An 11,625-nucleotide genomic window follows, 5' to 3' on the forward strand; every position below is an offset into this window, starting at 1 on the left:
AGGGATTCCGGTGAAAGTAGATTTGGCTACTAAGCTTGCAGAAAGAGGAAAATATGCCCGAGCTTGTGTTCAAATTAATCTTGAGTTGCCTGTAATCAAACATATTATAGTGGAGGGTGTGACTTATGAAGTGGAGTACGAGAGTTTACAGTTGATTTGTGCTACTTGTGCACGGTATGGGCATGATAAATCGTTGTGCATGGAGAATGAGTCCTTGGAAGAAAACGGAAATTCCTTTGGTGATGAAAAAAATAATAAAGCCCCGACATTAGTGCCACACAACAATCATGAGATTCAACAAGAGGCTGAATCAGAAGCTCGTAATTTGGGTGAGAATCCTTGTAATTTTGGTGAGAAATTAGGAGTTGTTAAAGGGAAGGATGTAGTTACGGAATCATTGGCTCCTCACGTGCCTGATGGTCATGTTAATGAGGCATGCATGGATGATGGAGAGGGCTGGCAACAAGTGCTGTGTAAGGAAAAATTCACAATGGGCCAGTCATCAGGTTTGAAGGACCAAGATGGAAAGCAGCACAAGTTTGGTTCGAGAAGGGTTCCAAGGCCCAATTTGCATGGTGATAGAGGCAAATCAATTGGCATTAGGATGGGGAAGCGAGAAAAACATGAAATTGCGCCATCTCCATCGCGCATAACTCCTGCACGTCGTGGAATCTCTCTACGGAAGCGTCCTCGGCCTTCTTCCTTGTAGAACTCGCCAGTTGATAAAAATGGTGGCACAACGGAGGAAACCTTAGTAGATGGAAGCATGGCAGGTGCAGTGTCAGGAGGTCCAAAGGTGGCAATTATTGAGGATCAGAGTGTGCCAGTACCGCAGGACAAACCACCTATTGAGGTTGGTGATTCTGTTTAGAGTTTATGTTCTTATTTATTCTGTCCCTATTATTTATGGATAGTTTAAATATGATTGTTTGGAATATTAAGGGTGCTTCTAATAAGTTAGCCCGGGTGCATTGTAAGGAACTTGTTAGGAAATTTAGACCTGTTTTCTTTATTGTGGTTGAAACTCACTCCCCTTTTCAGCATTTAAAATTATTTTGGAAAAGGTTGGGGTATCACTCTGTTGGTATAGTAGAAGCAGAGGGGCATAAGGGAGGTATTTGGTTTCTATCCTCTACGAAGGGTGTTTGTTGTAAGTTCATTGATGCTTTTGATCAGGGTGTTACTGTTGAGGTTCACTTTGATAATTTAATTTGGAGGTGTAGTGGTATTTATGGCAGTCCTCAATTTAATAAAAGGGTTCTCCTTTGGGATTATCTTGTTGCACAATCCATGATTTTTCAAGGACCTTGGATTGTTCTTGGTGATTTTAATGAAGTCAAATTTTCTCATGAATCTAAGGGCTGTCAATTTTTTCATCAAAGAGCCGACATATTTGCTACTTCATTAGGGGATAGTGGTTTGTTTGATCTGAAGACTATTGGGAGGCAGTTTTCTTGGTACAGGAGGGTGAAAAATTATGTTGACGTGGCAAAAAAGCTTGATCGAGTCTGTATAAATAGTAGTTGGTTATCTATCTTTCCAGAGGCTTATGCAGAAGTTTTAAATAGGCTTCAGTCTGATCATTGCCCTATTCTGGTGCGTTGTAAAGGTCGTCCTCAGCCTAAAGGGAATCGACCTTTCCGATTTGTTGCTGCTTGGGCTACTCACCCTGGGTATAGGGATATTGTGAACCAGTCATGGTGGTCTGGTAATAGAGGAATTCATGGCAAGCTTTCGGAAGTACAGAAGAATTCACTAGAGTTTAACTCGAAGGTATTTGGTAACATTTTTGTTAAGAAATGTGAATTAGAGTAGCAGATTAATTATTTACAAAAGAGTTTGGAAGTGGTGGATAGTATTTATTTACGTCAGAAAGAGCAACAGTTGCTTGATGATTATAATAATACTCTAGTGCAAGAAGAGCTCATATGGTTCCAAAAGTCCAGAGAGCAGTGGGTAAGGTTCGGGGATAGGAATACAAGATTCTTTCATATTCAAACTCTTGCGCGAAGGAAGCGTAATAAGATTCATGGCCTTTTTCTCAAGGATGGAGTGTGGGAAACTGATCCAGAGGTTCTGAGTCAAGAAGCAGAGTCTTTCTATAAAAGCTTATTCTGTCATTTGGATGATGTTGATTTGGGTTGCCTTGGTGATGTGCCTCTTCCTTCTCTGAATGAGGAAGCTTGCAATAACCTTACGGCACCAGTTATTATGGAGGAAGTCAAAGCAGCTGCTTTTCACATGAACTCTTTTAAAGCTCCGGGTTCTGATGGGTTTTAAGCTTTCTTCTTCAAAGAATATTGGGAGATCATTGGTCTTGATGTTTGGAAGATGGTTAAGCAGGCATTCTCTGGTGTTCCTCTTGATCCGAGAATGTTGGAGACTTTACTGGTTCTCATTCCAAAGGTTGAATCACCGGTATCTATGAAAGATTTCAGGCCGATTAGTCTCTGCAATATAGTTTACAAGATCATCACGAAGGTCCTTGTTAATAGGCTTCGTCCTCATCTTGCGGAGATTGTTGGCCCGCTTCAAGGAGGATTTATTCCGGGACGAAGAACTCCTGACAACATCATTATTGCTCAAGAAGTCCTCCACTTTATGAAGAAGACTAAATCAAAGAAAGGCACACTAGCCTTTAAGATTGATCTGGAGAAAGCTTATGACAGAGTTGACTGGAGGTTTTTAGCTCATACCCTTAAAAGCTTTGGTTTTCCTATTCCTACACTTAATTTTATTATGAATTGTGTCACTGCTTTTTCCTTATCTATTCTTTGGAATGGGAGTCGTCTGAATGGCTTTACTCCTAGCCGAGGTCTTAGACAAGGAGAGCCTATGTCACCCTATCTTTTTGTGTTGTGTATGGAGCGATTGGCATGCTTTATTAGTCATCAGGTTGATTTGGGCTTGTGGGAGCCGGTTGCTATTTCTAGAGGGGGACCAAGAATATCCCACTTAATGTTTGCGGATGACTTGCTTTTGTTCTGTAAAGCTACAAAGAGACAAGTGCAAAATGTGATGTTGGTTTTAGAGACTTTTTGCAAAGCATCTGGTATGAAGATTAATGTTGAGAAGTCTAAAGCGCTTTGCTCCAAGAATGTCTCTGCAACAAGAAAAAAGGTTTTTACTGGGGTATCCTCTATCAGATTTGTCCAGGACTTGGGCAAGTATCTTGGAGTTACCCTTAGCCATTCTAGGGTGACTCGTTCAGCTTTCAATGGTGTCCTGGATAAGATTCGGAGTAGGCTAGCAAGCTGGAAAGGAAGTTTACTCAATCGGGCTGGTAGCCTCTGCTTGGTTAATTCTGTTGCTGCTGCTATTCCCACGTACCAGATGCAGGTCTCTATTTTTTCCCAAAGGAATCATTAGTAAATTGGAGTCTATGATGAGGAATTTTCTTTGGAAAGGACAAGTTGATGGAAGAGGATTGAATCTTGTTAGTTGGAAGGTACTGGTTACTCCAAAAAAATATGGAGGTTTGGGGATTAGAGATCCTTATTGTGTAAATATTGCTCTTCTTGGGAAGCTAGTTTGGACTTTTTTCCAGCAGCCAAACAAGCTATGGGTCCAATTGTTGGATGCCAAATACCGATCATCTCTATATGACTGTTTTAGTTATCCTAAGAACAAGGACTCTCCCATTTGGAGGTGTCTTTGCAAGGCTTGGGAAGTATTGAAGGATGGGTTTGCTTGGTGTATTGGAGATTTGAACCAGAATTTTTGGTTTTCTAGCTGGAGGAGAGAAGGACGGTTATCTAATGAGATGGATTATGTTCACATTTCTGATTCGAATCTCCGGATACAGGATATTTGGTCGGTTGGTAGGTGGCATTTGGATACTCTTTATTCTCCTTTATCTCAAAATCTGAAAGATAATATTCTCTCTTACAATCCAGATGAACAAGCAGGTCCGGAAGTGGGTTGGTATTGGAGTGGGTCTGCTGCCAAAGTCTATGACTCACGCAATGGTTACTTGTGGTTGTGTAAGCAGCTGTTTGGTTGGGAGGAGCGGGAGAATTGGCTTTGGCTTTGGCGTCAGCTTATTTCGGAAAAGCATAAGTTTTTGGCTTGGTTGTGTCTTAAGGAGGATCTTCCTACTGCAAGTTTTCGCTTTAGAAGAGGGATGTCGTCATCGGATAGGTGTCCAAGATGTCTTTCTAGCCAGGAATCAGTTTTACATTGTATTCGGGATTGTCCAAAAGCTCAGCTTGTCTGGCATAGGTTGGATATTTCTTGTCATCCTTTGGATTTGAAGAACTGGTTCTTGTATCATAGCAGAGAGCATCCGTTCAAGTTCTTTTCGGGACTTTGGTGGATATGGCGAGCAAGGAATAATGACATCTTTAATCCCCATGAAACTTGGCCTCCGGAAAAAGTGATTTGTCTGGCATTAACTTCAGAAAATGAGCTTAGGAATATTTTTGAATTACAACGTATGTCCCTTCCCTCTACTCTAAATGGTTTTTGGAATCCCCCATCTATTGGTACTTTTAAGATTAATTGTGATGCTAGTTATTTTGGTTCGGGTGATAGTGTTGGTTTTGCTTGTGTTATTAGAGATTGTAATGGGAGATGGCAAAAGGGGTGTTTGGGAATGATTGAGAGTAATAGTATTCTTCAAGGAGAATTGTTTGCTATTTGGAGAGGATATCTCTTAGCTTGGGATGTGGGTCAACGAGATGTTATTTGTGAGACGGATTGTGTGGAAGCATTTAATCTTGTTACTCAAGATGGTTTTGGGTTTATTGATCCACTGGTGCTCAAAATAAGAGATATCATGCATTGGAATTGGCGGGTTGACTTTCGTTTGATTATGAGAGATGCAAACACGGTGGCAAATACTATGGCAAAGATGGCGATGAAGTTACAACTTTCGCATGTGGAGCTTCTTTCACCTTGGGAGGAGTTTAAGAGTAGTCTTGAACGGGATTGTCCCTCTATTTAGGCAGTTCTTTATTTTGTTTGTTTTGTTTTTCTTTGTTTAATTTATTTCAGTCACAAAAAAAAAAATAGTAACATGAAAGATAAAAGTGCGACATGTAATAACTACAGCGTTGTCATAATCGATGTATCATGGTAAATGGCCTGTTTTGGTCTAATTCTGTTATAAACTAAAATTTGGCAAACAGGATTATGCGCTTAAGTTAATTGAAGAGACTAATGAGTCAAGGACTAAACTTATCAAGAGATCAATTGCATGGTGGAACAGAATAAGCACAAAGTGGAGTTAACTAACTAATCTTTGCTGGGTTATTATGCAGATATCATTGCATCAATAAGTTTCCTTTAAAAATAAATGACTAAAAGAATGTATAACTGGGAGATATTAGACTTTAAAGAAACAAAAGAAATATGAGTACTTTATAAGTGTATTAACAACAAACAAAAACAGGAAACTGTGGTCAAGAAGAAAGACTGCTCCTAACCCATTGCCATAGCTTCAATATAATTAGTGTGTATGCACAATAGGACAAATAAACACGCTTTCGCCTCAATGTACACAAATCAATTTACCCTCCATAAGAATTTCATAAAGATTACTACAACCAGAGCATTTTAAAAAAAGATAAAAAATTTCTTTTCTTGTCCTTTTTTACACTCCAAACTTACCATTTTTTAATTACAATGGACCTGGGGTGCTATCACTGCTACGAAAGTCAGGCTACTCAAAAGATTCATGAGAATCTAGGTTTAAGTGCTGGACCACTATTTTGATGAGAAGGACTAAGCTTTTGAATCCAATGAAAAAGCCCTTTCTTATGATCTTGGTACAAAGGGTTTTGCACCAGAGTCAAGGTTCCGTCCAATACAAGTGATGATTCGAATTGTTCTAACACCTTAACAACCTACCAGAACTCAGGCCTCTTGTCTGGATGCACGGACCAACATTGCTCAATTAAAGCGCGCATTGCAGGTGGGCAATCGGAAGGAATAACAGGCCTTGAATTCTGAATAAATACAAACATCATAGAAGTGTTAGAATTGCTTGGGCAAATCATAATAACAGAGAAGGAAAATCTATGAACAAGAAGGCCGATCACCCTCAAATTTAATAAGCTCCATTCATGGTAATCGTATCAGCTAGAATGAAAAAGCCATGTGTGTACATTCATAATGCAAGTTATTTCATTTTCAAACTAGTGGACCTTCCCTGCCAACTTTGCCAAGTATAGATGAATATAATTTCTACCACTCCACCACTATTTTAAAAGTCATGCAGTCAAAGAGGTAACCTCACCTAGGAATTTTGCTATAAAATATAGTGTGCTTTCAGGACATCAATGGGATACAAACATATACTAAAAAGGTGTAAATAATCATCTTAAAGACTAGAGGAAGCTTAGAAAAAATAAGAAAATATTTTAACCAATGAATCATATGTATTTAGCTAATATTTGTAGCAACCAAAGACATGTAACAAACAGCAAATCATCGAAAAAAATGAACAACCATACAAATCTGTCCTGCTCTCATAACTAACCATGATATTACACAGTAAATCATCAAAAAAAGGAGAAATAATAATTTCTAGCAGGGATCACCCTTTAACATTCATTTTCATGTACTAAGTGATTATTCAGCAAGACAACAACAGATTCAAGGTTCAATCACTAATAAATTAAACTCACATTTTCAGCAAAAAAACATTTAGCTAAGTAAATATTTGAGCAAGACAGCAACAAATTCAAGCTTCATTGATGATAATCAGTACAAAATTCATCTTAGTGATGATTTTAAGCAACAAAGAAACTAGCTCAACAAATTATTCAAGGTTCGGTGGTGATAAATAGTAACAAATTCACGTCAATGATAATTTTTAGCAAAAATAAAAACTACTTCAGTGATATTTTCAGTAACAAAATTCAGGAAAAAATTAAAATAAAAGTGTAGTGATGAATTAGGGCAACAAAACTGAAAAAAAAAAAAAAGAACAGAGGAATTTATTGAAAATCACCAAATCGGGGACTAGCTTCTGGTTGGGCGAAGGAATCTGAGGGCGGGAGGAAGCTGACGGCGAGATTCAAAGTAAGAAGACGACAACGAAGGTTAGGGCTTTTTTGGGTCAGATTCAGATATTGGTGAGACATTTAGATTGAACTTGGCTTGGCTTGGCTTAGACTTGGGCTAGAGCAAGGGTAGAAGGTTAGGATTTTTTTTAGGGACTTAATTATAATTTTAAATTTTTATAAATTAAAATGTTTGCAGAATAAAAAATTAGGAATACATTTATTATTTTAATAAAAAAATTTAAACATAATTTAGTTTAGATTATGTAAATCGATCGAATCGAATTGAATCTGATAATTATAATAAACCAATTTTATTTTAGTTTATTAAAAATAATTTATTAACCAATTTAATAATTTGTCCAACAGCAATATAACGTTTTTACAAAAAGATACTTATGATGCCTTTATCAGAATAGTGGCCAATAAAAAATGTTACTTGATAACATCGGGAAAAATTGTTATTTGGGAACAATGAAACATGATTATGGTTCTTTAAAAGCAGAAAAGATTGAGCTTCTTCAACAATCAAGACACACTGAAAAATACTTCAATTGATGTCTATTCCCCCAACCCCACCAAAAGAATAACCGACACTGTAAAATTACACATAAAATTCTATCAATAAAATTTTGTCACCAATGTTTACCTGCTTACCAAACTCATGCTTCATATCTAGAAAATGAAGAAGTAAAATATTAGAAGTCCCTTAATTATGCAATAATTATTTTATTATAATTTAAAATTTGTAGTTTAGTATCCATAAATATCTAAAATTTCAATCAAGTACTTAAAATTTAAACATTTTTTATTAAATCAACCTAATGATTATCATATAAAGGGAAGTGAGTTGAATGAGGCTGACTGCCAAAAGTATGTTTTAAAATAACAATGAATTCCTTGAAATTTCCTCTTAATAGCGTAGGCTTCTGTCTTTGACCTAAAAATGGCTCCTCTCTTCAACTCAGAAAGCAATTGCTACTCACTCAGCTTATTTTACAAAGAATATGAAGCTTATGTCCATCCAAATTCCAAGATGGCTGATGCATCCAGAGCCGTGGAGATTCATTGGTTTAACTTCATCCATAGTTGGACTGCTCTGTTACGCTCTCAGCACCTCTTTCAACTTCCTATTCGGAAAATGGAACTTGACCAAAATGTTTATATACGTTGTTTTCAGTATTATAATTTGCCTTGCCACATTCTTTGCCAAGGTATGGCAACATTCTTCAAGCCTCCGATTCAGAGCTCACATGGCTTTTTTAGTTCTTACAGTTACCTCTGCTTACTCATTCTTTTTCGACAAAGCCGTGAACGGTAAACCAGATGCGTTTAGCCTTCTATCTTGTGCCGCTTTTGCTATGATGTCGCTCAGTTTATCGAGACAAATTCACTGTGGATTCGAAGTGGATCTGCTATATTTCTTTCTTGGAGTATTGATAATACAACTCATGAAACTAAGATTGTTGTTAGGCACAATTGGAGTTTGTTTCAGTTATTTCCTTGTTATTCTTCGATCCTCTTTGGATTCCCAATCAGAAAACGATGATCTCCAACTGGAACATCAAGATCATATAGCCATTAGAGTTGATTCACAACAATCAAATAATGATTTACAACTCGTGGCTTGTATTGAGGCCCTTCGGAACAGAAACTCTGATCTGATTCAAATTATTTCGGAGCAGGTGAAAGAACAAAACAAAGACCACAAACCGTTGACCAACGCGGAAGAAGAAAATAACTCCCAAGAGGATGAGGAACAGATTCCGGTGGTGGTGGTGCCGGTGATTAGCTATGACGTCAAGATCGAGTCGCTTCTGGCTGAGACGATTAGCGACCTCCACAAGATTGCACAGCAGACGGCGGTGAACGGAGGATTTGGTGAGCAGTTCATACAAGTGTATGGAAGTTGCCGGCGGGAGTTCTTGGAGGAGAGCCTCACTAGCTTGGGGTTGAAGAAGCTGAGTACCGATGAAGTTCACAGCATGTCATGGAAGAACCAGAGGGACACGGCGGTGAGGTGGATCAAGGCCTCCAACGTCTGCCTCAAGATCTTGTTTGACGGAGAGCGCAGACTCTGCGGCAGAGTCTTCTTGGGATTCCCCGCCGCGGCGGATCTCTCGTTCATGGAGATCTCCGGCAAAACTGCCACCTGGCTTCTAGATTTCGCAAACGCCGTAGCAACAGCGAGCCCCTCGCCAGAGCGGCTGTTCATGATCCTTGACTTGTTTGAGGCATTGCGTGACATGATTCCGGACTTTGAAAGGATCTTTCAGGATCAGATGAGAAATGAAGCGGTTACCATTTGGAAGAAGTTGGGCGAAGCAATTTGGAAAAATTTCATGGAGTTAGGGTATGCGCTTATTCGCAATCAAACACCGCTGACGATGACTCCTATTGGCGGCACCATCCATTCCCATACTCGCTACTTGATGAACTACCTCCTTATTGCTTGTGATTCACGTCAGACTTTGGAGCAAGTTTTTAAAGAGAACATGCATTTGTTGAAAGAGTATCCTGAGCTTGATGAGAGAGTTGGATCCAATTCTTCGTCTATGCAAACTGTAATCAATTGGATTATGGAAATGTTTGACCGTAATTTGGAGGCAAAGTCAAAAACTTTTGAGGACCTTGCTTTAAGCCATGTTTTCCTGATGAATAACCGACACTACATGGTTCAAAAGGCGAGAAATAGAGAATTGGGAATCGTTTTGGGTGATGATTGGTTCCAGAAACAATCTGAAAAAATTAGGCAATACCTTGCTGGGTATCTAAGCAGTTCATGGGACAAGGTGCTCGAGATTTTGAAACTTGATGGTAGTAGTGACAGCATCCAAACTCGGCCTAATGGTGCGGCAAAGGCAATGAAGAAGAAGCTGAAGATGTTCAACGTGGAGTTTGAGAATATATGCCGGGTTCAGTCTTCTTGGTATGTAGATGAGAAGCTAAGGCAAGATATAATGATTGTACTTGTGAAGACTCTTTTGCCTGCATATGGAAGCTTCATTAGAAGGTTCCAAAGTGTTGCCAAACTTGGCAAGAATGCTGATAAGTATGTTAAGTATGGAGACATTGAAGCAAAACTGAACGATTTGCTTGGAGGTGTTAGTGCATCAACTAGTCACCAAAAGTAAAGTTTAAAGCTGATGGAAATTGTGCATGTATTGGTAGTATGATTAGAGTTAGAATAGAGATATGGTTAATTTTGTATCCCACTAAAACATGTATTATGCATTTATGCTTACCATAATCGATAATTCTATTTAAAAAAAAAAAAGATGAATTCCATTGATAAAAAATTGAATAATTGATAGATATGTTGTGATAAACACTGATGTGGATGCCCATTTCCAATTAAACTTAGTTTATCAAGGATGACTCTATTAAATGTAGTTTGAAAATATGTCATCATGTACACGTATAAATAGAGGCTTAATAAAAACACACTATAATCAATAACAAATACTATTCTCTCTCTTTACATAGCATAGTAATAGCAACTTCTCTCTCTTATATTTTCTCTCTTTCTTTATTTTACAAGTATTTTGAATATTTCTCTCTCTTACTCTTTATATATAATATTAGTAAATATATTAATCATTTCTATTATACTGAGATAGTAATTGTGGTGAATATTGTTATCTAATTATACTTCCTTATTTTATATTACCTCTTCCTTATTTATTTATTTATTTAGTTATTTTATAACATGTTATCAGCACGAAACTCTAATGAAATTTTAGGAAGACTTCAGGTAACAAATTTTTATTATGTCGAATCTCTTTCATCTTGAATATAATGCTTTTAATATATCTGGAAACAATTATTTATCATGGATACTTGATGTTAAAATCCATCTTGATTCAATGGATCTTGAAAATACCATTGAGGCTGAAAATAATACATCCCAGAAGGATAAAGCCAAAACTATGATTTTTCTCCGTCGTCATCTTAACGTATGATTGAAAAATGAATATCCTACATTAAAAGATCCTGCAGATCTATGGAAAGACCTTGAAGAAAGGTACAATCATCAAAAGACGGTGATACTTCCTCAAGCCCGAAATGTTAGAGAAAACTTTCTCGATCTTCCATGCCTCGAATGTGCTCCTCCTGCAGCAGTATCGAGAAAAAGAATTTAAAAAATATTCTGAGTTAATTTCTTGCCTTCTTCTTGTTATTCTGAAGAAAATATTGGCTATTTGATCAATGATGGAATAGTTTAATATGTGTGTTTGTTAAGTATTCATGTGAATAATTTTACTGTGCATGTACTTCTACTCATTTTTATTATTATTATTATTTGTCTTTGAAAAAAAATTGCAAGGACATATTCTGAAGATATTTGTCTTGCGGATAGTGCAAGTTCGCACACTATTCTTAAAAGTAATATATATTTTACCCATCTTGTGCCAAAAGAAGAAAATTTATAATAAATAATGCACTATTGTCTACCAAGTCTCTAAGAAACTTGTTGAGTTTTAAAGATATTCGCTGAAATGGATATCATATTGAGACTATGAATGAGGAAAATCATGAGTACTTATGTATCACAACTCATGATTTAAATAAAAAGGTTATATTAGAAAATTTGCCCTCACTTTCATCTGGGTTGTAT

General features: G+C 37.3%; 1 pseudogene across 1 annotated transcript; it reads left to right on the forward strand.

Moving 5' to 3' along the window:
* The first annotated feature begins 7,853 nt into the window (after nt 1–7,853).
* Nucleotides 7,854–10,300, forward strand: LOC107608062 (exocyst complex component EXO70B1 pseudogene; annotated as a pseudogene). The gene has a single exon (XR_015892035.1). The product of XR_015892035.1 is annotated as an exocyst complex component EXO70B1 pseudogene (transcript).
* The last annotated feature ends 1,325 nt before the right edge of the window (nt 10,301–11,625 follow it).

The sequence above is a fragment of the Arachis ipaensis genome, chromosome B7 (genome assembly GCF_059453495.1).
Source record: "Arachis ipaensis isolate K30076 ecotype BB chromosome B7, ASM5945349v1, whole genome shotgun sequence".
Taxonomy (NCBI): Eukaryota; Viridiplantae; Streptophyta; class Magnoliopsida; order Fabales; family Fabaceae; genus Arachis; species Arachis ipaensis.